The sequence below is a fragment of the Syngnathoides biaculeatus genome, chromosome 6 (assembly GCF_019802595.1).
Source record: "Syngnathoides biaculeatus isolate LvHL_M chromosome 6, ASM1980259v1, whole genome shotgun sequence".
Classification (NCBI taxonomy): Eukaryota; Metazoa; Chordata; class Actinopteri; order Syngnathiformes; family Syngnathidae; genus Syngnathoides; species Syngnathoides biaculeatus.
Genome location: NC_084645.1, coordinates 24,790,424 through 24,815,421, shown reverse-complemented (window position 1 = coordinate 24,815,421; position 24,998 = coordinate 24,790,424). Strand labels below are relative to the sequence as shown.

Below are 24,998 nucleotides of genomic sequence, written 5' to 3'. Positions count from 1 at the left end.
AATGTGCCGTGGGTGGAAAATGAGCTTCTTCCTCCAGCAAACGGACTATTCTCAGGGGGAGAACATTGCTCCTGTTGTGGAGAGCTGGAACCCGCTTTGAAATTTTAAAGCCACTCGCAGTTTGTTTCCAACTTTGACGTTTTACTTCTTTACATGTCAATCACTTTGCCTCAGGGTTCCTTTTTTGTTGTCTACTCTCCTGTTTCTTCACAGTGTTCCACCACTTGAGGGTTTAGGTTATTTACATGCAGCGCAAGAAAGATTTTGTTGTGGGGACGAGTCTTACAAAAGACTGACAATTGGTTGTGCCGCAATCAATGTTCAGGTTTTCTAGGAGTGATTCATCTTAACAGTTAGATTCAATTTGGGGAAAATTTCTGGCATTTATATTTAAACTCCAGGCTTCGGTTGTAATATTTCTTGATATTAATTGCTTCCCACCAAGTTGACATCTGCATTTAGCAATTTGAATTTGAGTCCGTTTATTTCAATGTACCATCTATAAAAAAAAAAAGAGACAAAGAAAACATTAAGAGAAAAAGCAAATGAAACAATTGCGACATGGAAAAAAAAATGTAACAAAAATGCACAGCTGAAAAGGAGTGACAAGAAGAAAAATAGAAATAGAAAATAGATTATATGATAAATACAGGTTGGGAAAAGATGAGCTTTGTTAAGTCTCCAAACGTGATCTGTAGCTTTCATTTTCAGGATATACCCCAGTCAGGAGTCGGTTTTTACCACCATGAATTTTTAAAACGGCGTGTCAAATGCAAATCTGAGTTTCTCAGCCTTGTCTAAAGCATTGAGCTGAATCAACAAGAAAAAAATTCTGTGCCAAGTCTCCACATGGGATGCTTCAGCTGTCTACGTTTCATGATGGGCAAGTCAGCAAACAGTCGAATGCACTAAACTTCACTCTAACAAACATCAAATAGGCTCCAGAGTTTAAAAAACAAAACAAAACAAAAAAACAAGGAAACATCCACGCTAACCTAGGGTAGCATCATAGTATCGCAATCCAAAAGCATTATAATTTTTTGTGTTAAAAAAAATAAAAAGAGGCTGATTGATTGATGTTTACCTTACAGCGCTGGTGTCAAACTCAAGGCTCGGGGGCAAGATCTAGCCTGCCATGATTTTATGTGGCCCGCGAAGGCATATCTGTTGTGTCAACTTCCATGATTCTTGTGAAAATCTGTATCAAAACTTCAAATTGTCATATAAATGATAACTGATATATATACACACACATGTATTTTTGTGTTACCAAACAAGAATAGTTGAAACACCCATGACCCTTGATTTCTTATACATCACTAGAAGGATTTCTAAGGCTGCTGCATTTCTCAAACTAAACATCTAATGGTTCTGAGATATTGCAAGATCATGGGAATTATGAAGTGAATTTATTTACAAGAAACTGACACCTCTATTATAAAGTTGATAAGTAGTAAACCAATTGCTATTGATATCTGGTACTCAACTAGGTTATGAGTCTTTGGTATTTAAATTCAAAAGTCACTGAGAGAAACTGACACCTCTATTATAAAGTTGATAAGTAGTAAACCAATTGCTATTGATATCTGGTACTCAACTAGGTTATGAGTCTTTGGTATTTAAATTCAAAAGTCACTGAGAGAAAAGGAGAAAAAACAAGAAAATAAACGCAGAAATGCAACAACATTCTAGCGCTTGGTATTGTGTGTGAGATCTGAGGGTTTTGCCTGGGAAAATAAGAAAGACGAGGTCTCTAAGGACACAAACCCGCGGGCAGAGCAGACAAGGCCAGATGTGTGGGAGGCTAAAACTCAGAGTGAATAACATTTTTATGGATACATAGCACTTAAAAAAAACAACAAAAACAAAAAAAAGTCCCAATACCAACACATGCAAAAAGTGTCTTCATTAAAAATCTAAGGAGAAAATAAGCATTTGGTGTGGAACTTTTTTTTTGTTTTGTTAAACAGCTTAAAGCACGCACCATTATTGTTTTGCTTGTAAATGCCTTGCATGTTTGATGAATGCAACAAAAACTCCGCGAACGATTCCCACAAAAGTAGAGTGATGCACATACCAATAGAGAACACTTTAAACTGTGGTGAAGGGTTCCGGAATTTATTTTCAGTTTTTATCATTTCCGAGCAGTATTGTCGTAGTTAAACCTGTACTCGAGAGTTTTCTTGTTTCCTAAAACTCCACATAAACGTAAAAACGTCACATAAAGAAAGTTAATATTATTAGACTATAGATGACTTCAATAGAGTTCCTTTTTCCCCTCTTCTGTTTCAGACATAATTCACAGAGATGTATGAAATGTATAGTCCCTTTGGGGACACCCTGGGCATACTGTTTTATACTGCATCAACCTATGGGGTCCATCAAGGGTCAGTTCTTGGACCTCTCCTGTTCAGCCTGTATATGCTACCCTTGGGTCAAATTCTTCAAAACTTTAATTTTTGACTACCATAGCTATGCAGATGACGCCCAGTCACATTTAGCCGTGTCTCCAGGTGACTACAGTTCAACTGAGGTATTGTGCCACTGTCTAAATCAGATAAATAACTGGATGAGCCAAAATTTTCTTCAACTAAATCACAACAAAACTGAGACAATTGTTTTTGGTATTAAAGAAAAGAGAATTGCTGTGAGTAAACACCTGGACTCTCTAGCTTTAAAAACCAAAGACCAAGTCCGAAACCTTGGTGTTGTGATTGATTCTGATCTGACTTTCAACAATTATATCAAATCAATCCCAAAAATTGCTTTCTACAATCTGAAGACCATATCGAGAGTGAAGTCTTGTCAAGCAGACCAGGAAAAGCTCATCCATGCTTTTATCTCAAGTAGACTTGACTACTGTAATGGTCTTCTGACTGGACTCCCCAAAAAGACTGTATTAAACAGCTGCAGCTCTTCTAGAATGCTGCAGCTCACGTTCTGACCAAAACAAAGCGGTCAGAGAATATAACTACAATCCTAAAATCCTTGCACTGGCTTCCAGTCAGCTTTAGAATAGATTTCAAAGTTCTGCTACTGGTCTATAAACCACCAAATAATTTAGGTCCTGAATACATGAAAGAAATGCTTACGGAATACAAACCCAGTAGAGCTCTGAGATCGACTGACTCGGGTCAAATAGTGGACCGGGGAGTCCAAAGCAAACATGGTGAAGCAGCATTTAGCTACTATGCTGCACATAAATGGAATAACAATGATAATAATAATAGTGAAGTCAGCTCCAAGTGTGAATGTTTTTAAATCCAGGTTGAAAACTCTTTTATTCAGGCTTTTTAGAATATATCCACTTTTTGATCAAATTAGTTGTTTTGATGATCTTTTTTTAATATTTTGGTTGTCATTTTTATTGTTTTTATCCCGTTTTAAATGTTTTATCTCTTTGTTTTCAAATGCCTTTAATCATGTAAAGCACATTGAGTTACCTCGCGTATGAAATGCACTATACATAAATCTGCTTTGCTTTGCATCAGAGCTTTTCAAACACTATAGCTGAAATTCATCAATACGATACTGTTAGTAAATTAGGGCTCTATTCCCAAATGTCAGTGCTTGTCAGTGAAACAAAAATATTAAAGGCAGTCACTTGACCGATTGTGGCTTTGGAAGGAATTTAGGATTATTTTCACATCTTTATAGCCACTCAGACCAGCAACCTCATTACTAATGTAGTCTGACCAGGGGGCTGTAATGGAGATGAAATCCGTCCATTTACGAGGTCACAGTAGAAGTGTAAGTCACACTGTTCCACTCCAGGACTAAAAATAACAACCCCCATCATTAGCTTGTGCTGCTTTCTTCGTGTCTCTCACCAAAACATGTCAACACACGGACGCAAACAGCACATGTCGCACTCTCAACGCTTCATCTTCATACTGATGTTGTGATACATTAGCCAGGGGCTGATGACTCTGGAGAACTTATGAAGCTTTGCTGAGCCTGTGACTAAGACCCCCTGCCAAGCCCGCCAACAGCCCCACCCACAGACAGCCCTCAACCTCCCCCAATGAAGGAGAGGCTAATTTGGCTCAGTGAGGATGTCAACTGCAGGAGGGGAAGATTCCAAGGTTGTCCATGGAGATACTGGGGAAAATCAGCTCAATATTAAAATTGCCTCGAGACTGTAAAAATTCAGCAACACACACTTGGGATTGGAAAGACCATCTCTGTCAGCACTTACTGAATGCCTTTCCTGTATTGCTGCTAATCATTAATTTCATCCATTGATTTCTCTATTGATAGACATGCAGAACAAATAACTTTTCACATTTGAGATTGTGACTGCTGATCATATGGTCGTTATGCTCTTATTTACGTACATATCTACAATACTTCAAATAGTGGCCATGTGAGTTTGAACTGTTGGTAATCAAAACAGCAGCACCTACAGATGCGCATAAACAGTGCCTCAAAGTGTAGGCCGTTAACGTTGTCAATCTAATAATTTGGAATAACAAAAACTTTACATGTAAACATAATATGGAGAGATGCCGTCTTTAGCAAACATTCCAGTAGATTGACAGATCCCTGCTCTTCTTCTTCTTCTTTTCCTTTCGGCTTGTCCCATTAAGGGTCGCCACAGTGTGTCACCTTTTTCCCATCTAAGCCTATCTCGTGCATCCTCAGTGCGTGCCTCCATCTTTCTAATTGTTCCTTCACCTGCTCTGTGCTCACTCGGATGCTCAGGACTATTTCGTCTATTTCCTTCCAAAATTTCTCTTTCAACTCAAGGTCACATCCACTAATCACATTATACACAATACCCTCAATTTCAAATTTCAGCCTCATCACTCGATCTGATACTCTTTTCACCTCCAAGACATTCTTAGACAACTCTTCCTTTAAAATGACCCCTACTCCATTTCTCTTCCCATCTATTCCATGGTATGCACAATACATCAACCTTTCTCCTAATCATCATGTCAACAAACTGCTGCGCTTTTCCTGTCATAGTCCCAACATTCAAAGTCCCTTCACACAGTTGTGGGGACTGTGCATGCCTCTTCTTCTTCTGCCGACTAAGAGAGAGTTTTTTTCGGCTTGTCCCTTTCGGGGTCGCCACAGCGTGTCGTCTCGGATGAACGCGCATATATGTTTGGCACAATTTTTACGCCGGATGCGCTTCCTGACGCAACCCTTCTCAGGGAGTGGAGGCCCCAGTGGGATACGAACCCACAACCCTTGGTTTACTAAACCAGTGCTCTAACCACTGAGCCTCTCTTCTTCTGCCGACTAAGTCGCTTTTAAATTATTTTTTCTACCCAGTTTGCCTTATTTCTAAAAGCATTTTTCTATATTGATTTTTTTTAATTAGTAGCACTTGACCCCAATAGTCACTTTCCAGTGATAGTCTTTAATATTACTTCAAAAATGCATTTGGAAAAATAAAGGCTTTCCCCCGACTGAATGATATTAGTTTTGACAGGTGGTGTAAGAAGTAACTTAATCATTGGTAATGGGCTATTGTTAATATGGACGCGCTGCCTGTCCATCTGTTATGACAGAAGGGTCACACAAGTTCAACGCATAATTTAGGAGATAAAATGCATCACTGTTGGGATTTTGCAAAATGAGGTTGAAATGAGGCAAAGCAATATTTGAAAATTTTTTGACTTCAAATTCTACCCTTAAAATTCCCTATAGAGAACTTACAGAAATGTGTCAAAACAAAGTGATGAGAGGAATTTCAAACCCTGCAAGTCTTTATGATTTTAAAGTTGATAACACCAATATCAAACCCTTTCTTTTTTTTTTTTTTTTTTTTTTTAAATCTCAGACAGGCACAAAGCTTTTTATATTTGCTATCTGAGTCAATATGTTTTCAGCCCTGGGCCAAAAAAAAAAAAAAAAAAACTTCCTGCTCCCCCTGCCAAGTGTAATACAAGCCTGAGAAACGAAAAGATACCAATGAAGGTGAAAGGCGCAAGACTGCGATGATAGCAACCTATGTCAGTTCCAGTTAAGCAGTGTCCAGTGGGTCAAACGCTCCGGGTAAGAGCCTAAGCGCACTTTGTACATCATGAATATCTTTCCGCCTCGGCAGCTCAAACCATTTGAGTTGATGCCAGAGTGTGAAATCGAGCCTGATGGGTCTTGTCGGAAAAGGGAGAAAAAAAGTATATTTTCCTGCCACAGAAAATTTTCTGCTCGCAAATTGAAAGCGTATCTATAAATGTAAACATGAAATGATGTGTTCTCCCTACGAGGGAAAAATGAACTTCAGTTTAACATTGCACAATTGCAATTTTTTTTCTAACATGAAAAAAAAAAAAGAAAAAAAATCTAAAAAAAAATTCAGGGAAATAATGAAAAATGATCCACATACACATGACAACAGTACAGTAATATTAAACTTACATTTTTGGGTCTCAAGAGGCAACACTGGCAGCCATTGAGTCCCGCTCGGGGAAGCAGACACCGCCCACTGCTGGAACCTACACACAAAAGAAAGATAAATTATATCAAGACCCTGTAAAGTGAATCATAGATTTATTTTTTTACATATACTACTGCATACATTTACAGATAATAGCTGAAAATGTGTACAAAAACTCTGAACTGTGTAGTACTCATTTGTGGCGATTTAGATTTGGTAAGAATAAGAACGATACTAAATAAATTAGCATTCCTTTTCCCAGGAAATAAATGTGGTCATTAATTGACGGTTGAGCGAGGTATGGTTTCAGCGAGATCAGCGAGTACCCTCAATAATGTGTTTCAGAACGGTTTATTTTCAGCATTCTTAAGCCACATTTTAGATGCTTGCAGATTGTTATAATCATTTCTATTTGGAAGGGTCCTTCCAACACTTTTCGTGGTGTCTCATTTTCACTTTACAGGGAGTATTGGGGGTGGGGGGTGGGGTTATGCTTCTAACATGATGGCGAAACAATTTTTATACGCTTGTGCTTTGATTATACATTTTATTGTCCGTATTTCGTTAGAAGCCAGGTTTGAATGACAATAATACAACAAAAAGCTAAAAAAAAAAAAAAAAAAAAAAAAAGATTCAGCAGCATAAACATAAGTTAGTTTCAATGGAAAAGATGCACAAATTGTTATAATGGTCGAGTACTTTTTGCAGCAGTGCTGTACAATCTCTACGCCAAGATATTTTCTGTAAACAGCAGCTGGTTTCAGCAGCCTGCAGATGCCTTAAAAGGGATATGGATTTTTGGCTTTGCTTTTGTTTTCACTTTCCCGGACATCTCAAGTATGTACTGCTGCTTGGATGCCATAATAACAATTTGAATAGTTGTCTTTCAGTGGAATATTTTCACATCATAACATGGCCTATACACCCACAGTATAACTTTTAGAAATAAGCACTTGTGCACACTTAATATTGTCTTTGTACATGAAAAATTTAAATCATTCACAAACGGATGATCTCAGGCTAAATCATGCCTAATTGATCCAATAATGCACAGGTGTCAAAATCAGGGCCCAGGGGCCAGACATGGCCCGCCGCATGAGTTTATGTGGCCCTGCATCCTTCCTGTTTGAAGTAGTAATGGATAGGCTGACGGATGAGATTAGACCAGATTCCCCTTGGACCATGATGTTCGCAGATGATATTGTGATCTGCAGTGAAAGCAGGGAGCATGTGGAGGAACAATTAGAAAGATGGAGGCACTCACTGGAAAGGAGAGGAATGAAGATTAGCCGAAGTAAAACAGAATATATGTGCATGAATATGAGGGGCGGAGGAGGAAGAGTGAAGCGATAGTGAGGGTGGACGACTTCAAATACTTGGTCAACAATACAGAGCAATGGAGAGTGTGGTAAGGAAGTGAAGAAACGGGTCCAGTTGGCGGAAGGTGTCTGGTGTTCTATGCGACAGAAGAGTCTCTGCTAGGATGAAGGGCAAAGTTTATAAAACAGTGGTGACGGCGGCCATGATTTATGAATTAGAGACGGTGGTACTGAAGAAACAACAGGAAGCAGAACTGGATGGAGGTACCAGAAATGAAGATGTTGAGGTTCTTGCTTGGAGGATGGATAGGATTAGAAAGGAGCTCATTAGAGGGACGGCCAAAGATGGATGTTTCGGAGACAAGGTTCGAGAGAGCACACTTCGATGGTTTGGATATGTTCAGAGACGAGAGAGTGAGTATATTGGTAGAAGGGTGCTGAGGATGGAGATGCCAGGCAAAAGAGTGAGAAGAAGACCAAAGAAAAGGTTGATGGATGTTGTGAGGGAAGACATGAGGACAGTGGGTGTTAGAGAAGAAGATGCGCGAGGTCGGCTTAGAAATGACAAAAAAATGAGACACTGCGGCGACCCCTAATTGGGACAAACTGAAAGGAAAAGAAGAACAAGGCAAATCATGTATATCAACTTCCATGGTTTTTGTTCATATCTATACCAAAATTTAAATTGTCATATCATAAATGTTGAAATATTGGAAGCATTCTTGTTACTAAACATCAACAATAGTTGAAAAACCCATTGCCCTTGACTTCTGATTCCAAAACTAGTCCATAAATTTCATGTGTAAATATGAGACGGTTAAAAGAGTTTTATGGTTTCACAGTCGTAATGGCCCTCTGAGGGAAAACATAACTACAATGTGGTCCATGACAAAAATGAGTTTGACAACCCTGATCCATAGGTCATTTATCTCTTAAAACACTCTCACTCTGGTCATGCCTCAAGCCATTTGCTACCAGACGAGTGTGTGTTGTGTGTGTATGAGTGTGCACAAATGCATGCTGCTTTTCTGCTCGGAGGTTAGAGCTGATTAGAGCGAAATGTGTCGGTAAAATGGATGGGATTACACAATACGTATATACATCCCGAAATAGACAGTGACAGACCACCGTGTCTTGTTGTATTAGCTTGTACGGTCTCGCAAAGGGTTATCAAATTTCTATTTCCCATCCTCATTTCCAGCGTGCCGTTAAATCTAATCAGTCTCTGCTTGGTGCATTTTAAAGGATGGCTAGAGGGAAAGCGGTTTACAATAGACGGGCTTGGCCTTTCCCTTCACGTATGCTTTTGAGGTTCAGACCCAGATCTGCAGTCAACACTGTACCAGTCAAAACATCAGAGTGCGTCGAGCCCTCCTCAGGGTTGCCACGAGAGGGAAACAAAGAAGTGAGACAAAGCAGAATTCTCAGAGAATTCCCAGAGAGACCTATCAGTGTCATAATGCTGCCTAATGATACATTCAGCAGCCATTGTGGTGGAGCAGCTGTCATCCTCTTGTAGATACAGACAAGAGTGTAGTCAACTCCTGGCTTGTTTGAAAGAAATGTAACGCGGGACTAATAGCTTGTACATTGAGTTTGTGACCAGAAAGTGTGCCTTGGCAAACACAAAGAGAAGCAGAAATTCATGATTGTAGACAGCCACAGGCAACCCTTTGAAGGTCGTACACAAAATGGACAAGAATATATTTTTGGGACACATTGTTTATATTTTAAATACTTTTATAAATGCCCCAAATCAGAGAAAAATAAAGACATTGTATTCTATATTCGTGTGTCTAAGTGGGAAAACAATATTATACAAACATGCGACAGATTCTATTGCGCATTTACCTTTCCATAAAACAGTCATTTATTAAAATTGTAAATGTTTCTAGTCCTTCCTATATTCTTTGCAGTACTCCATTTTCTCAAAGTTCTTGACCTACTCACAGTATTTTTGTAGTTTTATTTGTTGCTTTTCATTCATCAGTTCAATCCCTGGTCTTGAAACGGTTTATGCAACTCAATTGTAAAAACTTTACTGTGGAATAACATATGGCAAGAACTACTTTTACAGATCAAACATACTGTAGCTGTTAACCATCCATTTATCCATCCAGTTTCCAAATTGCCTATCCTCACTAGGGTTGCAGGCGTGCCGCAGTCTATCCCAGCTATCCATGGCAGAGAGGCCTGGTCCACCCTGAACACAGGGCACAAATAAAGAACCATTTGGATTCACATAAGCAAATACTGAGAATTTTGAGTCTTTAATTAATCTTCCATGCATGCTTTGGGACTGTAGGAGGAATCCAGAGTAGCCGGAGAAAACCCCTCGCAGGCATGGGAAGAACACGCAAACTCCAGACAGGCGAGGCTGAATTTGAACTCAGAGGCAGATGTGCTAACCAGTCATCCAGGGCGCTCATTGTTAACCGCTAATACTACACAAATACAGCTAAACAATAAAACACCATTGCATAGCGTGACAGTCAAATTTAAACCACGAGAGTTTCCACTAGTCAGTGCTCTTGACCGTTAGTCACAGATGCTCAACAAAGGAACTAATAAAATGCCCTTTTTTTATGAAAGCTTCACAACAAAAACAAATGTTGGGTGTTCTGGGTGAAGATTTTGTAAGTATGCCGTGAGTGATGTTCACGACAACCAGCTTTTTTCCGCTGCTTGGCCATTTGTAGATATTCCGTGTGGAACTTCCTATTGGCGGCAAAGGTACTGTCGATCAGTTGATCAGTTTTCTGGTACAGCTGGCAGATGACGTGGTCAAGATGACATGGTCAAGACTATGTGACTCCATCATCTGTGCTGACATCTGGTTCATGTTTTTTGTAGTGAGCATGAAGGGGGGGGAGCAAATTCTGAAGAAAAAAAGAGGCACCGTGGATGCACTTGTGCAATGGTTGTACGAACAATAAAGGAAAGAGCAGCACGAACTGTGAGACTTTTGAAAAGGCACTACAATAAACACTAAAGATTTGGTGACGAGTGGGTGAAGAGGTTTTAACTGGATAGCTTACCCTGACTAGTTGATTGAAATACAATTATTGGGCCTCCTGCTAAAGGAATGCTTTGCTCCCCCAAGGCAATGGTAGGGGGAACAGTTGGGTTGAAGATATAAAGAGATTTTTACACTGCCTGTCAAGGCTTTTCTTCTTGCATATCTAGAGCGAGATCTTCTATGTGTCAAGCAGACCAGGAAAAGCTCATCAAGTCGACTCGACTATTGTAATGGTCTTCTGACTGGACTCCCCAAAAAGAGTATTAAACAGCTGCAGCTCGTGTTCTGACCAAAACAAAGCAGTCAGAGCATATAACTCCAAACCTAAAGTTCTTGCAATGGCTTCCAGTCATCTTTAGAATAGATTTTAAAGTTCTGCTACTGGTCTATAAATCACTAAATGATTTAGGTCCTGAATACATGAAAGAAATGCTTACGGAATACAAACCCAGCCGAGCTCTGAGATTGATTGACTCAGGTCAAATAGTGGAGCGCAGAGTCCAAAGCAAACATGGTGAAGCAGCATTTAGCTATTACGCTGCACACAAATGGAATAATAACAACAATAAGAATAATGGTGAGGTCAGGCTCAAGTGTCAATGTTTTGAAATCCAGGTTGAAAACTCTTCTTTTTTTTGTCATACTTTTTAGAATATATCCACTTTTTCATCATATTACTTGCCCTGTATGCAGTTTCAATTGTCTTTTTCAAAATATTTGGTTCATCATTTTTATTGTTTTTATGCCGTTTTTCATGTTTTATCTCTTTGTTTTCAAATGCCATTAATCATGTAAAGCACATTGAGTTACCTTGTGTATGAAATGCTGTATACAAATAAATTTGCTTTGCTTTGCTGCTGTAAATTGCACCCAAGCGAGGGAGAAAAAAATGAATTAATCCGGCAATTTTCCACCTCCAGAGATGGAACCACCACACCAGAGATTGTGTGTAGTGTTGCCTTTTAAAGCCACGTGTGTTTAAAGTCACAGAAACTACAGCGTAGAACATGAGGATGAGGACCCTCAGTGTATGAAAATAATACCTGGATCTCATGTTTGTTTTTTGTGTTTAATAATCAGTTTTTTTTATGATTATTGGATTGATTTGAAAAATATTTGATCGCTCCTGAAGGAATTCCCCAACAGGGGTGTAAACACCTGACATTCGCATCCATACAAGTTTCATGTGACGTACCAGATGCTGTGTTGTTGTGTGAAAGCACACACGTATACGGGAATATCCCACTTCATTGCGTTCCATAGAAAAAAAAGAAAGCACAGGCGAATAAATTCAACAATGTTACAGCGCTGCGGGCATCAATTTTATAGACCTTTGTGTAAAAACTACTAAAGATTGACCTTGACACATCTATTGACCGTGAATTAATTTTATTGATAACTACAAAGTGTTATCAATAAAACTGAAAGATGCTCGATGTATTCCACTAGCTGGCGTCTAACTGCAGTCCCATAACCGCGTCAAGTAAGCCATCACAAACAGCCTGTGACCGCATTTAATGTCAGACGGCTTTCCCAGAAGTGCCTGTGGTTAGACACCATTATGTACAGCCAACCTGCCATTACCGCCTTTCATCTATGAATGTGAGGGCTATGTTTGCATGCAAGGAAATGGTACTCCTAGCACCAATATTGCTGGCTAGAAAGTGCAAAAAAAAAACCCAGCACTGACTAAGCAGCTGACAGCTGTTCATTGCATGAAATTGTTCGGAGCGTGTCCTGCTTTGTTACCCTAGTCGGTCGCAATTTGTCCGAGAGAACGAAACAATCCTTGGTGTTAATGTCGTGCTGCATACCTTTTGCACAGAAACAAGCTTCTCATCCAGTTATTCGGATTTTTTAACCATGAAACCAGACTGCTCAGGATGTTCACTTGCTATTCTATTGTGAATCCATCCACAGCCTTCCTGATAAAAAAAAAACAAAAAACAGGAGAACACCTTATTTAACGGGAGAGAAGGTCAGACTGAGATAAAGCGAGGCCAATTAGAACTCAATGCGAGGAACACAGTGGCACAAGAAAATGCATCGCTGGGAAGGTCACGGCAGCCTCTGAAAACTGCATGGAAAGGTCAGCATTTTTCGCAACGTCAGGGTGGTATTGAAATTTTAAGAGAGGCAGTAGGTGCCAGTGTTTTAAGCGTATTCCACAATCCTGGGACTGGGTGTGAATTTTAAGACCCAGTACTCCTTTCTCCCGTGGTCAGATTTTATATACACAAATTTGGGACTAAGTTTTGTGTAAAAATCAAAAATAAATTTTGGGTCTTCTGTTACTACTGGTGAGATTTTCTCAAACAGAATAGTCAATGAAATAAACCAGCAATGTTAGCTTGTTTTAGAGTTGTTGTTTATACAGTATTTTTAAATATTTTCCTGCCGGAAATACAACACACAATTTAACTCGCAAACCACAAGCTATTCAGTTTTATCCACAGTTCTCAATGCCACTACCAGTGCACAGCATTCTGACGCTTTTTACAATCTGCATGACAAATAGCGACTAGCGGGATCAAAGCCTATGAAAGGACCTGTGCTTTGGGAGCCGGGTGAGTGAAAGTGATAACGAACCACATCGTTTGTGCTCTTCGCATACGCACAAATGCTTCAACTTGGCAATTAATACTGTTATAGACAAGGGACTCCTGGAGCTTCAGCCGGCTTACACCAGACGTTACGTTACAATGGCCCACACAACTTCACGCCAGAAAAACGCTTTCAAAGCTGTTTTTCCCGCATATTTCTTCCACATACAAGGAGGGCTCAAAAGCACTTAAGTAATGTCAGTCACTGTAACTTTGCTAGTAATGTGCCCACTCGCCTTGAATGAACGCTTTAGGACCGTTAATAAATTTGACGTATGGTGGGTTATGCTTCTTCAAAAGAAGAGCACAACAATTTGTCACACAGTACAACAACTATCAAACATGGTGAAATGCCATTCAGTCAGCGGATGACTTCCAAACAAAGTACGCAAGATGGATTCAGGCCTTGACTATGTATTAAGTCTCGGCTGTCCTTTTCTTGAACAATGTTATTAAATATCATCAAAAGGACAGTTTAGAGGAGGGTTAATCAGAGTGCCAGCGCAACAGTCACAAACATTAAGACTTTCAATTACGGAGCAATATGGGCGAGTGAGTTTGTTGTTGCTTTGCCGGATCACATATTACATCACCAGTGTCATTACCATTCATTATTTATAGGGTAATTTTTGGTGTGAGGTGGCTGTAATGATTTGACAACAGCACAGTGAAAAACTCAACTAAATATTTCAAATTGTCATTTCATCTTTTTTAAATATTAACAAATCAAATGTTGGGCAAATCTTTACAATTTCAAAGCAAAGCCCATCAATTCAACAGCCATGAGCAATGTGCAGATATTTGATAGCTGAGGCTATCCAATGCAGTGGAACATGAGTTCCCTTAAAAAGAACATTTGCGCAACTAATGCAAAGCACAACCTTCTATTGTCTTCTTTTTTACAACTACTGTCTCAGTTTAAGCCAATTTATAATTACACTGATTGTTAGAATAGTGGCAGTAATAAAATCTTATCAAAAGCTCACCAGGCACATAAATTCACTGTGAAATAGTCATGGGGGAGATATGGGACCATAGTGCGTTGTTTGTCTGTGCTATTGTGGCTCTGAAAAGGTCACGAAAACACAGGCCAAGACCTGTTGATCTGTTCAGCGTGTAAATCAGACAAGGTTTTGCAAACCATATCCAGAAACATGGCTTCACATGAATTGGTGTGAGCTTTGTGTCTGCCTTCACAATTTTCATCCTGCAGTGCCACATGCAAAAGTGGTAATTTGTTCGAGTGAGGTTACAAAACATCACGGGTAATGAATGTGATGAAATACATCAAAGCCACATCGTCCTGTTCTGCATACTAATTAAGAGGGTATGGAAGAATGTTCTGGCCCTTTTTAAATTAAGTTATTATATATCAGTAAATGCCAGCAATACTTGCTGCAGCTCACTTCATTGCATTGCTTATTTCTAGGTTAAAATAAATCCTTTGGAGTGTAATTTAATATTTACTTGGTGGTGACCGACAATAAACTTGAGTCATTCGTGATATGGTATATACTGGGGTGGACAAAGTATAACACATTTGTCCCAGGACAATATCAATATCCAGCGGTGTTGCGAAGAGCCCTGTTAAGATAAATCATCAGGATCAATAGGATCAATACTGTTGCCATATGACGTCCAAGTTTGGATAGGGAGCAGATTTCAGTGTTTTGAAGTTCTGTAAATTATGAGATAGACATTTTTGCAACTGTTAATTCCAAGTTCACCACTATCTAAAAAAAAGGCATTTATACAGCTGGCAGTTTTCCAGCACTGGTGTTATTAATTACATTTATTTTATTTGTGCTTTGTGTTGTGTTTGTTTTTTCTTAAACTATATCTTGGTATTACTGAATAAGAATTTGGGTTCATGTACAATATATTATGTAGGTGTATCAGAAGAATTCAAGGTGGAGGTGGGACTGCATCAGGGATCCGCCCTGAGCCCCTTCCTGTTTGCGATAGTAATGGATAGGCTGACAGATGAGGTTAGACTGGATTCCCCTTGGACCATGATGTTTGCAGATGATATTGTGATCTGCAGTGAAAGCAGGGAGCAGGTGGAGGAACAAATAGAAAGATGGAGAAACGCACTGGAAAGGAGAGGAATGAAGATTAGCCGAAGTAAAACAGAATATATGTGCATGAATGAGAGAGGTGGTGGGGAAAGATTGAAGCTCCAGGGAGAAAAGATAGCAAGGTTGGACGACTTCAAATACTTGGGGTCAACAATACAGAGCAATGGAGACTGTGGTAAGGAAGTGAAGAAACGGGTCCAAGCAGGATAGAACAGTTGGCGGAAGGTGTCTGGTGTTCTATGTGACAGAAGAGTCTCCGATAGGATGAAGGGCAAAGTCTATAAAACAGTGATGCCGGCCGGCCATGATGTACGGATTAGAGACGGTGGCACTGAAGAAACAACAGGAAGCAGAACTTGAGGTAGCAGAAATGAAGATGTTGTGGTTCTCGCTCAGAGTGAGCAAGTTGGATAGGACTAGAAATGATCTCATTAGAGGGACAGCCAAAGTTGGATGTTTTGGAGAAAAGGTTTGAGAGAGCAGACTTCTGAGGATGGAGGATGGAGGATGGAAGACCAAAGAAAAAGTTGATGTATGTTGTGATGGAGGACATGAGGACAGGGGCTGTTAAGAGAGGAGGATGAGATAGGTTTAGATGGAAAAAGATGACAAGCTGTGGCGACCCGTAATGGGACAAGCCGAAAGAAAAAGTAGTAGTAGTACAATATATTATATCCTGTTTATCGGGATACATATCAGCTCTTGGTCAAAAGGATAAAGATATATCGGATAAGGCTTTTTTTGGCTGTCAAAATCTGTATCAACTGGACTCTAACATAAAACTGTAATTCTTGCAGAAAAGACTTGGATCAACACTGTCAGCTTTGCAGAAGTCTTCCTTTGCTTTGAAACAAGCGTTTTAAGATCAAAACCAACTGCCGACGCTGTGGTTATTTATAGACAGTTTGTTAACTCATTAAGCTCATTAAAATTCTTCTGATCCCCTGGTTGACTTAGCTGAAGCGGGACAGGAGCTACTGTACAGTGCAGAAGCAAAGCCATTGCATGAATATCAGAATGTGTATGTCTCCTTGTAAATGTCCGACCAAATTAAAAAAAAAATATGTCATGAAAAATATCGAGCCAGAGACTGAACATCCTGGAGAGTTGAGTGAAATCTGTAATAGGGTGTAATATCACCACATTTGACAAAAACGGTCCTTTTCATGCCTGCGGCTTGTTGCATTACATGCATACAGATTACAAATTTATACTCGCCTAAAATTAAGACTGAATGTGATCAATAAAAAAGCGAGCGAGCGGGGCTTGAGGGCCAATGAGTCGACGCTTATGGATTAAGAATTACAGGATGTGCTTTGCAACACAGATGAGGGATTAGCTATGGCCGCAGAATCTCCAATTTCATATTCATCAATAATGCATGTAAATTTGTATGCTACTCTGTCCTGCAGACTGACAGATTTGTTGGCATTTTTTGTCACAAAGGATGTACTGTATGCACAAGATGACACCAAGAAGAACATCCATTACTCATAGGCACAACTAATGTCTGATGACAATTTTAAATCTGATTTATAACGGCGGTGGATCATCACAAACCTCCAAAACACGCACTTCCCGATCAGACCCCACAAGCGCCATTACATTTTTAAAAACTTCAGAGAAGAGCTGTCCTGAATTACATCCCACAGGTGAATAGGCTAATTGGGAATAGGTGGGTGCCATAACTGGGTGTAAAATTTGCTTCCCTGCAACATCTTTTTCATGGACTGCCCTGCTTATTTCACCAAAACAATGCCAAACCCCATTCTGCACTTGGTACAACAGCGTGCCTCTGTAGTAAAAGTGTGCAGGTAGTTAATGGACTGGCCTGCCTGCAGTCCAGACCTGTGTCTCTCATTGAAAATGTTTGTAACATTATGAAGCGTAAAATACAGCAACAGAGACCCCGGACTGTTGAACAGCTAAAGCCTTACATCAAGCAAGAATGGGAAAGAATTCCACCTACGAGGCTTCAACAGTTAGTGTCCTTAGCTCCCAAATGTTTATTAATGTTAATATAAAAGGAATATTCATAACATTATCATTATATAACACCATTAATACATGAAATTGCAATGGAAAACAAATTAAACCAAAAAAAGGACAAATGTCTGCTGCGGAGGAAGGTATTCACTCCACCCTTCCAGTTCCACATAGCTGGCATGTAAACACAGCTGAAAAAACAGTGGGATGAACAAGGTCCAGCAGAAGTGAAGTCACAACAACTCTGTGTCTCGCAAAATTGACACAATACAATAGCCTGTTCAGTCATTTTGGTCTGGGCCAATTTCACATCCCATAAAGCATAGAAAATTCTGATGTCTCTATTGCAATCTCATCAAGTCACTTTAATTTAACTTCAAAGAATCAGATACCATTTTTTTTCCACACTGTCTTGACAATAGACACCACAGGGGTCAAAGAATGAACAGCTGAAACTTCGGCCTGTTTCGAGACTCCGACAGCACGAGGTTGACTAGACACTCAAACTACAGGAGGCCAGACCAAAGGCCTTGGCTCACATCAAGCTGAAACATATCAGTGGGCAATAAATCTGAAACAACGATAACATGATAACATGTGAAGTAACTGGATATGATATTCAAAAAAATGGGACCCTTTGTAATAGCACTGTGGCAATTTAATCCTGGCAGTCAATCAATAATAGAACAAAGTAAATCACTCAGTCACGTTTGCATTATGTATTAGAAATGATCACAGTGAGAACATTGTCACCATATCAGAGCTAAATGTGAACTAATGGTGTAACATTCAAATAAAATAAAAATACTCATGACCTACAATCAACTAATCTATTAGTCTGCCCTTTATAAAAAAAAAAAAAAAAAAAAAACATTTTTCTGCTCTGTTCTGTGTAGAAAGCATCAAATATGACTACTACCCCACAATTTTTAGAGCTTTAACACAAGCACGACAAAGCCCGTGCATCCGGTAATTAAATGATACTGTGACAAGGGCGTACTTCATACATCCCACCAGACACAGGAAGTGGCATCACCATGCATCTAATTACGTAATTATAGAATGATGTTCTGATGACTGAAAATACACAGAATTGAGGCAATATGCCACTCTCGCTGGGATATGTTTGACAAAGTTTTCTATTCTGACGCAGCAATTCTGCAGGATCTCTGTGTGAAATACGTCTGTAAGAGGCACCTTTCATTCTCCCGTGGGGTAACTTTCAGCTGCATATTGGACTGAGATTTAAGTCCTGTGGAATTAATCAAATTAAATCAGATTTGTCCAAAGCTTTTGATAGATTTTGTGCCAAGCTGGCCTGTGATGTATCATGAATGATTTACCAGAAATCTAATGACTCCAATTCTTTATTTGCTTTCAGTTACACCTGTTTGGATGAATTAAGTCACAACAACAGAAAGGACGTCAATCTCTCTTTCTCTAAATTGTCTTAAGTTCTTCAGCTCCTTGTTCTCCACTGTTAAATGGGAACTGTGCAAATGGCATGGAAAGCCACTCTCTCGATAGCCTTGGCCTATGACTGGAGGATAGATGTGGCAGGACCGATGACCTTGCGTGTAATGGCACCTTCCAATCATAACTATGTTGAAAGAGAACTCAGATACTCAGGCAGGGATCTGTACTTGGTAGGATGTGGGATAAACTAATGCTGTAGGATTAGGGTTCCATCCATCCATCCATCCATCCATCCACCCACCCACCCATTTTCTGAGGCACTTATCCTCACAAGAGTTGTGGGAGTGTTGGAGTCTATCCCAGCCATCATCAGGCAGGAGACAAGGTACACTGAACTGTTTGCCAGCCAATCATAGGACAAAGAGACAACCAGTCACACTCACAATCACAGTGAGGTTGGGGATTTGAACCCCGGCCCACAGGTGTGAGGCCAATGCTCTAACCAGTTGTTCCACCTTGCTGCCTGATGAAGAGTCATGTTGTCCAAATTATATTATTTTACTGATTGATAAGGGGTCTATGGACAAATGATTGAAAGCAAGACTCATTGAGTTGCCTTTGGATACAGTTCAAGGTTCTCTGAACTTGAAACACCAACCATTGAAGGGCCGGTTTGAAACTAACAAATGACACTAATGCTGACTGAGCGTACAAAATTTGATAGTGATCATTGAGGAGTCTATGAGCGCCGTAAAAGAAATCCCTTTCACTGTGGTCTTTTGGAAACCCGTCACAGCTGCCCCTTCTTGCAGTTATCTTTTTTTGAGCCTAGTGGGGATGGTCATGGTTTCAGAGGGAGGAATTGGAGGAGATGGGATGGCAACACATGTTCCAGACAGCCACTCAGTAATAGATCTCCTTTGACCTTGTCTCCCTCTGGGGGCATCACAGGCAGACTTTTTTTTTTTTACTACGTTCTTGCTACAATTCCCCTAAGTAACATTCTCTCTCTGACTTAATTGATTCGGACCACAAGAATGTGGTCATCACAGTGGAATGTTACAATGCTTTAATGGGAATAGATAGCACAACCACTTTGTGAGCATTGTTGCCGTAGAAATCCGGATGCAAAAAGGATGGCGCACGACGTAATGCTTTTATCAAGGACAATCGCAATGGGGAAATGCATCAATCAATACATAGAGTAACTTAAAGAGCTATGATGAGTCAACAGAGTGTAATCTTAATGGATCCACAGCGCCGGTCAATAGGGCCTCACTTTCACAGTGCAGGGCTTTCTGCAAAGCCACAGTAAACACATCAAAAAGTCTGCTCAAATAATGGGATAGGCCGTTTTATTTCTCGAATGTTTCTGGGGAAAAAAAGTGTTAAATGTAATGACTTCTATCGGTGCTTGAATGGTAAATTCTGAGCTGTACTGCACTATTTTAGAGGACCAGTATGAACCAGTGACACTGGGAGGAACACTACAAAAATTATGTATTAAGTAGAAACCAAATCTGTAGAATCTAAGACCCTAAACTATGGCTGTTTTAGTGGGCGTTCCAATTTGATCTGGCCATATCTAAAAGAGCTTGCTTACTTACACACACACACACACAGACACACACACACACTCACACACACACACACACACACACACGCCTTTTACAGTTGTGATTGACCCTTTTTTAAAAGGGAACTATTTTCCCACACAATCCCCCAAAACGCATTCATGACATTCCTCAGGCTAATTAGTGAAAAACAAAAAAGCCCATGCCCTATTTAAAATAGTCAGCCGATTCCCGCTAATGGATGCACTATCAGTGAATCAGCATTCAGGAGATAATGGTGTCAAAAACAAACCCTTGAAACTTTCTCAACCTCTTCATCCTTAACTATCACCAGGCAGTCATTTGCAGACGCAATGTAGAATATTTTCACTCTGTTAATTTGGGTTGTAAACCATGGGGCACGAGAGGACCTCACATTAATGCAAAATTGGAGAAACGTTGAAGACTTTAAAATAGTAGTAACACAAAAAAATGTTTGCTGTGACAGTCGTGTAAGACAAAAGTTCTATTATGTTGTAAAAAAAAAAGTTTATAGTCAATCAACAAAGAATTCACCGTTTACGTATGGCAGCACAGGAGCCAAACATGAAATATTATAGCTTTAAGAGATGTCAGTGTCAAATATAACAAGAAATAAAGCTGTCTTAATTATGACAAAAAAAAATGTCCAAAAATACCTACTGAGTTTTGATGGTGATCCACATTTACAACTCAAAATAGTTTCACCATTCCTCAAAGGATTAACCATTTCCTCATGACGCCGTTAGAAAATATCCTTTGAATGGAGGACTGGATGGAAGCGGGGCGAGGCAATCCTTAAGACTAATATTGCTCAATAAACAATAAATTGGATTATTCCTGTATTGAAAACAGAAACATTTTTCAAACACGTTTGCATGTAAACAGTTCACTTCACTCAATTGTCAGGCAATTTTCCCTCCTTATTGTATTGGAAATTATTGCTTCAAAAACATTCTGTCTAAACACAGGGTGCATCCACTTTTTCCATTAAAAAGAAACAAAACACAAAAGGCACAGTTGTTTTGGAACATTTTCACTGATCTCTGAAGACAAAAAATATTATGTTCTGGAACAACACAAGCAACAAAGATACCAAAACAAAGAGTAGACTGACATCTTTTCACTAGAAATGATAAATATGTTGATGCTAAATTTTCTGTTCTTCAGTAATCAACAGAAGAACATGTGGGTTCGATGCAAATTAATTTATTTATTGCTATTGGGGCGGCACGGTTCCGTAGCTGTAGAGCGTTGGCCTCACAGTTCTAAGGACTGGGGTCCAAATCCCGGTCCCGCCTGTGTGGAGTTTGCATGTTCTCCCCGTACTTTGTGTGGGTTTTCTCTGGGCACTACGGTTTCCTACCACATCCCAAAAACATGCAACATTAAGTGGACACTCTAACGTACCCCTTGGTGTGATTGTGAGTGTGGGTGTTTGGCTCTATGTGCCCTGCGATTGGCTGGCTACCAGTTGAGGGTGTACCCAGCCTCCCTCGTGAGGATAAGCGTCTCAGAAAATGGATGGATGGATATTGCTATTGGAACCCCTCAAACTGTAGAACAAAAAAAGATTGAGAAAGGGCTTTTGATAATCCTTTTATTTTTTTACTTCTTCTGCGTCACCTTTTCTCACAAACACAACACACTTTCTACTACTCCGACTCATGCTCTGTTTATAGTATAAATTATACCATAAATATAATGTTAAAAAGTGTCAGGCTCGTATTCTTGCCCGACTTCCAAAGTGTCGGTCGGCATTGATGCCTGATGAGAAGTGTTATGAACTCCAGTTTCTCTCCTTGTCAGTGTTTTATTGAGTGGAACGAAGCTGCCTTGAGGAGCTGTTCCATAGCCTGGAAAGAGCTCAATTTCTCATAGCTGATGTCATGCTGTACTTTTCAAGATGCATAAACTGAATCAGAGCGGTTCAGCTCATTGCAGCCCAGAAATGGACTCCATTTTGCCTCAACTGACACCATTAAATGACAGTTAATTCCCCGAAATCAATATAATTCATTAAGAGTCAAATTAGGGGAAAAAAACACTAACCAAAGTAACATTTTTTTTTAAAATGATGAGACTGACTAAAAATTATTTAGAGATGAACCAGAATGTAATTTACTGCATCGCCACTACTCCACCCTCCACAAAACAACCCCAATAAAAAAAAAAAAAACTCCTTGACAGGTAATTCTTTCCAAACAATCTCTATTTTTGAGTCCATGCGTTCAAGAAATTAAGTGAATAAGTACGACTCCTCAAGTCTTACTTCACCTCATCCCTTCAGGCAATCTGGTTTTCCTCACAGTGAGCTCAGGCAAGAAAGCACACTATATAAGGAATTGTTGGTGTTGTGTGCAACGTGTGGCTCTGAAGTCTTAAGGGCCCAGGGTTTAGAAGGTGAAGAGTGTGTTTACACTGAAAGCCTTTTCTATTTCTTTATTTTTTTGTTTTAAGAGGGTACAGCATGATTCTGGATTTACCACAATCCCAACAATAACATTGGCAGTTCGCAGCCGAAGGGCAAGGGTGTGTGATGAGATGTAAATACGGTAGAAATAGCAGTATTTGTCAGATAGCAATACAACCATGTGAGGTAAACATATAAAAGATAACATATAAAGATATCTGAACGATTTGAACAGCTTTTTCCCTTCTGAACAAAGCAAGCAGACACCCAATTCATACTGATACAGTTGATACTGATTCTCGTGTTCTTTAGTGTGTTAAGAAAGATTTCATTTGGTAATTATAAATCAAATAGTACAAAGTTCTTCAGAAATGGAAGACGAAGTTCTTGAGCAATTATATGCTTCAGGTATTTTACAAAAACATAAAAGTCAAGAATAAAAGCAAACAAACAAATATAAGCGTTTCATCTGCGATGACACGCTGTGGCGACCCCTAACGGGACAAGCCGAAAGAAACTTACTATAAAAGACAAAAATGCATGTCAAGAAATTGCCACCGCAATGGCATAATCAGATAAGCTAACAGCTAGTCGAGTGTTGTCTGGATACCAGCGTAATACTGCTGCCTCTCACAGTTCAGTATGGGCACAATCCCAGGTTGCGTTTGATCAGGCTAGACTTCTGGTTTTGAGTAACGACACTTGTCATTCGAAAGATCATTAAAAGTATCTGGAAGTACACCATGTACTAAGAAAATCTTTAGATGGTGACAAAGGAAATAAAACATCTCTGTCATGAATAGTTTAACAGCGTTAAACTCCAAACCAAACTGTGTTGGTTGGTGAATTGGCATTGGCAGAAATTTGTAAGCTTGGTAAATTTAGACAGGAAATTACCTCCATACATTTCCTGCTCTTTGCAATTTTCCCAGATTGGGTGTGTGGGCAGCAGACAAAATAGGCTGAGAGGCCACGGGAGGGGTATCAGACTGTTTGAAATGGTCCGTGGACCGTGACTGAAGGCCAAGACCCAGTTGAGCGAGACAACAAAACAACTTCCTTAAAACAAGAAGCTGCAAGGTTTACTATTGTAGAATTAAACAGAAATGGTACATCTTAAATGCAGTGAAAAACACATCCAAGCTAAAATCAACTGTCTCCGAAAGAAGAAAAGACTTTCTTTGATGGCTATATTTAGTGTTCAGCAATACTGGGTCGAAATAAAAAGGCAGATTCTTTACACATTGTAGTTTCTAAAAATAAACATTAGTAAACATTCCAAGTGGATGCTGAAGAACAAAATATTGAACAGTCAACAAAAAGATCTGACCTTCACAATACTTGACCAGATGCATTGCATTATCAGAACTGGGCTGGGTGTACTGTAATTGCAAAAATTGTGGCTGTTGCTTCAAAGGATGCTGTGCCTCTGTGAATCGACTTAAAAAAAAAATAAGATAAACGGGACACGATCTTTTTCCAAGAAGAACTGGTGCCTGATGACTGATACGAGCATCTATGTAGTTAGTGTAGATGTCTTTACCAGAACTCACTATACCACTCACTTACTGCAAAGTTTGTCTGCTTTCATTTATTTTATTACTACAAACACAGTCATGTGCAAAGCTTTTAACTATGATGTGAAGCTAGAAAAAAAAACACGAACATCTGTTGGATCTATTCCCATTTAGAGCATAGACAAAGGAAAATACTTTATGTGCAAGGTTAGAAAGCCCTGACTACGTTTGGACAGACGGACAAACTATAATTAAAATAAAGTACAACAATTGCAGTAGTAATGATCAAAGGATGATCACCAATTTTAATGTGCAAGTTTTATAATTTGTATTATGAATGAAATATATCTGATACATCTAGAAATAAATGCTATTCTGTTTACAAAATGTATACCTTTACCCCAAAGAAATACAAATTCAACTAAGTAAACTACTACAAGTGAAACAAAATGGAATTCAGATTTGCATAATGGCATGCAAGCGTGCTTTCATGTGTATATCGTATGCATTCAAAAATGTTTTAGTATATGATTGAAACGCATGAATTTGACAACAATTATGAGCATTATATGTCATTATCAGTAAATAATGGACATTTTTACAAGTAATTGCTTCTGAACTGTCACCGTCTGCAACTGGGGTTGGTTGTTGGCCTTGGGTT

The 24,998-nt window shown here is 39.4% G+C and overlaps 1 protein-coding gene across 6 annotated transcripts in view; it reads right to left on the bottom strand.

The window, feature by feature from the left end:
* The window catches only part of peak1 (pseudopodium-enriched atypical kinase 1), a 64,102-nt gene that overhangs the window by 19,051 nt on the left and 20,053 nt on the right, over positions 1–24,998 (bottom strand). For 5 of the 6 annotated variants that reach the window (XM_061823453.1, XM_061823454.1, XM_061823452.1 and 2 more), the window contains exon 3: positions 6,376–6,452. The gene's annotated coding sequence lies outside the window, so the exon portion shown is untranslated. Of the gene's footprint in view, positions 1–6,375; positions 6,453–24,150; positions 24,401–24,998 lie in introns of those variants that run through there. The other variant, XM_061823457.1, reaches the window with a different exon arrangement.